The sequence below is a fragment of the Trichechus manatus genome, unplaced genomic scaffold (genome assembly GCF_000243295.1).
Source record: "Trichechus manatus latirostris isolate Lorelei unplaced genomic scaffold, TriManLat1.0 scaffold00395, whole genome shotgun sequence".
Taxonomy (NCBI): domain Eukaryota; kingdom Metazoa; phylum Chordata; class Mammalia; order Sirenia; family Trichechidae; genus Trichechus; species Trichechus manatus.
In genome coordinates, this window is record NW_004444331.1 from 299,902 (window position 1) to 305,767 (window position 5,866).

A 5,866-nucleotide genomic window follows, 5' to 3' on the forward strand; every position below is an offset into this window, starting at 1 on the left:
CGACTCCTCAGAGTGACCCTCCTGGCCCCACTTCTCTGTAAGAGTTGTGTTTGGTTACTGTCTCCGCCGTCCCGACAACCATCGCCACTGCGACAGGTTATTTGCTTCCTCTCCTGTTTTTCTTTTGTCACTTTGGCCACTGGCTTGTTGATTTTGTTGATCTTTTCAAAGAACCAATTTTTGGTCTTTTAAATTCTTTCTATTGTTTTTCTTTTCTCTATTTCATTTATTTCTGCTCTAATCTTTATAATTTCCTTTCTTCTGGTGCCTGTGAACTTCTTTTGCTCTTCTCTATTTGTTCAAATTGTAGAGCTAACAGTTTTATTTTGACCCGTTCTTCTTTTTTGACGTGTGCATTTATTGCCATAAATTGACATCTGAGTGCTCCCTTTGCTGTGTCCAAAATGGAAGGAATACACAGAGTCACTATACCAAAAAGAATTGGTCGATGTTCAACGATTTCAGGAGGTAGCGTATGATCAGGAACTGATGGTACTGAGGAAAGAAGTCCAAGCTGCACTGAAGGTATTGGTGGAAAAAAAGGCTCCAGGAATTGATGGAATACCAACTGAGATATTTCAACAAGCAGATGCAGTGCTAGAAGAGCTCATTCGTCTGTGTCAAGAAATTTGAAAGACAGTTACTTGGCCAACTGACTGGAAGAGATCCATATTTATGCCTATTCCCAAAAAAGATGATCCAACTGAATGTGGAAATTATCAAACAATATCATTAATATCACATGCAAGTAAAATTTTGCTGAAGATCATTCAAAGCAGTTGCAGCAGTGTATTAACAGGTATCTGCCAGAAATTCAAGCTGGATTCAGAAGAAGATGTGGAATGAGGGATATCATTGCTGATGTCAGATGGATCCTGGCTGAAAGCAGAGAATACCAGAAAGATGTTAATCTATGTTTTATTGACTATGCAAAGGCATTCAACTGTGTGGATCATGACAAATTATGGATAACATTGTGAAGAATGGCAATTCCAGAACACTTAATTATGCTCATGAGGTACCTGTACATAGATCAAGAGACAATTGTTCAAACAGAACAAGGGAATACTGCGTGATTTAACATCAGGAAAGGTGTGCATCATTGTTGTATCCTTTCACAATACCTATACCTGTATGCTGAGCAAATAATCCAAGAAGCTGGAATATATGAAGAAGAAGAGAATATCAGGATTGGAGGAAGACTCATTAACAACCTGTGATATGCAGGTGGCACAGCCTTTCTTGCTGAAAGTGAAGAGGACTTGAAGCACTTACTAAAGAAGATCAAAGACCACAGCCTTCAGTATGGGTTACACCTCAAACTAATGAAAACAAAAATCCTCACAACTGGACCTATAAGCAACATCATGATAAACAGAGAAAAGATTGAAGTTATCAAGGTTTCATTTTACTTAGATCCACAGTCAACAACCGTGATGGTTAAGATTGTGTGTCAGCTTGGCTGGGCCGTGATTTTCAGTGTTTATTTGTGATTACTCCACGAATGAATATACTGTGAGTAGCCAATCAGATGAAAGGGAGTTTTCCTGGGGGTGTGCCCTGCATCTGAATTAAGCAGACGTTCTGGCTGTTTGCTCTCTTTGGATCCAGTAGCTGTCTCCTGTTGTCTCACCTCCGGTTCTTGGGACTTGAACTGTCAGCTTATCTGCCAAACTTGGGATTCATCGAGCTTCACAGCCTATGAGTGGAGCCCTGCTCTCTGACCTGCTGATCTTGGGTTCACCAGCCCCTGAAGCTACATGAATCAGGAGAAACCTTGCGGTCTTGCCTGCCAATCTTAGAATTTGTCCACCTTCACAGCCTGCCCTCCAACCTGCCGATCTTGGGCCCGCCAGCTTCTGTGGCTGCGTGACTTCGGAGAGGCTTCTACCCTGATCCACAGACTTGGGATGTTCTAGCCTCTACATTCACGTATACTGTTTCTTTGATATAAATCTCTCTGTATATATTTATATGCTTTACTGGTTTTACTTCTCTAGAGAACCCAGCCCAGGACATTTGGTACTGAGAGTGCTTCTAGAGAAACAAAATTGTAAGGATGAGTTTTCTAAATTGGTTCTCAAGTCTAGTTAGTCTTAAAGATGTTGATGACTCTGCTTCCAGCAGTACAAAGGGCACTGCTAGTCCATGGTATGAGGTGGCAATACAAATACGCAAAAATATCACCACCAGTAGATCAGGTATTGGTGAAAGGCGAGGCTCAGGGTGAACACATGTGTGATAACTTTCTACAACTTTGTCAGAATGAGAAGTATAAGGAAGCTGGCTGGTTTGTCCTACTTTCGCTAGAAAAACTGGTGAAAAAGATGTGCTCAGGGCTTCAGAGTGAAAGATCAAGGGCCTCATACATGACCTCAAGGCTTCCACTTGTGCTTTGAAAGAAAGCCTTATTTCTTGTAGAAACAGAACTGAAATTGCTGAAAACCAAACCAAGAGTCTTATTGTAAGAGTGGCTGAATTACAATGCCAGCTCAATTGCCAACCTCGAAAGGTGTCTGAAGTTAAAAGTAAGGGCATTGATTGGGAAGAAATGGGATCCTGAAACTTGGGATGGGGACATATGGCAGATAATCAGGAAGCTGGGGACACTGAGCCTGCAAATTCCATTGAATCAATCCTGCCAGCAGAACCACTCCCATCTGAAGAGATTACTTCATGTTTGTCTGCTAAACTACCCCGCCCAGAAAACCATTAGCCCCTCCACTCCCGTCTAATGAGATTGGCCCTAGCCCAGCTGCCTCTAAAGAGCCCTTGCCTGAGTGATTGCCTGGGGCATGCCTGAAGCAGATGCTTTACAAGACAATGCTGAATGTTCTCAAAACAATTCCACACTACTGATTTTGGCTTCTAGACCTATAACTAGGCTTAAATACCAGCGAGCAACAAAAGGTGAAGTACGACGTGTGACCCAGGAGGAAGTATGCTGCACTCCAAAAGAACTACTTGACTTTTCTAATACGTACAAACAGAAACCTGGGGAATATGTGTGGGAATGGCTATTAAGGGTGTGGGATAATGATGCAAGGAACATAAAGATGGTGTCTCAGTCATCTAGTGCTGCTCCAACAGCAATACCACAAGTGGATGGCTTTACAAAGAGAAATTTATTCTCTCACAGTCCAGTAGGCTAAAAGTCCAAATTCAGGGCATCAGCTCCAGGGGAACGCTTTCTCCGCTGGCTCTGGAGGAAGGCCTGTGTCATCAATCTTCCTTTGGTCTGGGAGCTTCTCTGCGCAGGAACCTCAGGTCCAAAGGACATGCTCTGCTCCCGGCACTGCTTTCTTGGTGGTATGAGGTTCCCATGTATCGCTGCTCGCTTCTCTCTTTTATATCTCAAAAGAGATTGCATAAAGACACTAATCTTGTCAACCTCATCAGTATAAACTCATCACAGTGATAGAATTTACAACACATGAGGAGATCACATATAATCTCATCATAGTGGTAGAGTTTACAACACATAAGGAAATCACATCAGATAACACAGTCATACAATACTGGGAATCATGACCTAGCTATGTTGCTATGCACATTTTTGGGGGGACACAATTCAATCCATGACAGATAGATAACTCTGAGTTTATTGATATGGGTCCACTAAGCACAGATTGTTCATTCAATGTTTCAGCTCGAGAAGTTATGAAAGGATCTAATAGTTTATTTGGTTGGGTTGCTGAAGCATGGATTATGAGGTGGCCTACACTAAATCAAGTTGAAGTACCAGACCTGCCTTGGTATACTGTAGAAGGTATCCAAAGGCTTAGGGAAAGTGACATGCTAGAGTGGATTTATCAAGTTAGACCCACAGACCCAAACATGGAGTACCCAGAGGACACACCTATTACCACAACTGTGAGGAACAAATTTGTGAAGGGAGCTCCAGCATCCTTGAAGAACTCTGTGATTGCTATTTTATGTAAGGCAGATTTGACAGTGGGAACTGCCCTAACAGAATTAAGACACCTAACTACAATGCGGCTGATTGGACCCTGTGGTAGTAGGGGCCGAGTAGCTGCACTCAATCGACAAAGACAAGGTGGGTGTGGTTATAGTAATAGACAGCAGAGTCAAAGCAATAATCAGAATAGTGTGACTCATATGGGCTTATGGTGTTTGCTACTTAGTCATGGTGTCCCTAGGAGTGAAATAGATAGGAAATCTACTAAATATTTACTTCATCTATACAAACGGATGAATTCTAGTGCAGGTGAAGAGCAGTCTAGCTCAAACTGCCAGAATAGAGAGTCATGGTCTTTCAATCAATTCCCATATTTGAGCGAGTATAAAGACCCACAACCTTTGAATGAAGGGGACACCTGGTCCCCTTGAGAAAGGACCCAATGCACTGCCAAAAATTTTTACTGTTAGTCTTTCTCCCAGCCTTCGCCAAAGGGATCTTCAGACTTTTATGAGGGTGACTGTTCATTGGGGAAAAGGAAATAATCAGACTTTTTGGGGATTACTGGATACTGGCTCTGAACTGACATTAATTCCAGGAGACCCAAAACATCACTGTGACCCACCACTTGGAGTAGGAGCATATGGAGGTCAGGTTATTAATGGAGTCTTGGTTCATGTTCATCTCACAGTAGGTCCAGTGGGTCCCCAAACCCATCCTGTAGTCATTTCCTCAGTTCCAGGATGCATGATTGGAATAGATGTATTCAGCAACTGGCAGAACCCCCACATTGGATCCCTGATGAATAGAGTAAGGACTATTATGGTAGGAAAGCCAAGTGGAAGCCATTAGAACTGCCCCTAGCTAGGAAAATAGTAAATCAAAAGCAATACTGCATTCCTGGAGGGATTACAGAGATTACTGCCACCATCAAGGACTTGAAGGATGCAGGGGCAGTGATTTCCACCACATCCCCATTCTACTTGCTTATTTGGCCTGTACAAAAAACAGATGGATCTTGGAAAATAACAGTAGATTATCGAAAACTTAACCAGGTGGTGACTCCAATTGCAGCTGCTGTTCCAGATGTAGTTTCACTGCTTGAGCAAATTAATGTATCTCCTGGTACCTGGTATGCAGCTATTGACGTGGCTAATGCCTTTTTCTCCATACCTGTTTCAAAGGACCACCAGAAGCAGTTTGCCTTCAGCTGGCAAGGCCAGAAATACACCTTCACTTGCCTACCTCAGGGCTACATCAACTCTCCAGCCCTATGTCATAATTTAGTCTGCAGGGACCATGATCACCTTTCCCTTCCACAAGACATCACACTGGTCCATTACATTAATGACATTATGCTGATTGGACCTAGTGAGGAAGAAGTTTCAATGACTCTGGACTTATTAGTAAAATATTTGCATGCTAGAGGGTGGGAAATTAATCCCTCAAAAATTCAGGCACCTTCCACTTCAGTGAAATTTCTAGGGGTCCAGTGGTGTGGGGCATGTCAAGACATTCCTTCTAAAGTGAAGTATAAGTTATTGCATCAGGCTACTCCCACAATTAAAAAGAAGGCACAATGTCTAGTGGGCCTCTTTGGATTTGGGCGACAACATATTCCTCATTTGGGTGTGCTACTCTGGCCTATTTATCAAGTGACTTGAAAAGCTGCTACTTTTGAGTGGGGACCAGAACAAGAGAAGACTCTGAAACAGGTTCAGGCTGCTGTGCAAGGTGCTGTACCACTTGGACCATATGATCCAGCTGATTTATCTGTCAGTGGCAGATAGAGATGCTGTTTGGAGTCTTTGGCAGGCCCCTATTGGTGATTCACAGCACAGAACCTTAGGATTTTGGAGCAAAGCTCTGCCATCCTCTGCAGATAAGTACTCTCCTTTTGAGAAACAACTTTTGGCTTGTTACTGGGCCTTAGTAGAGACTGAACGC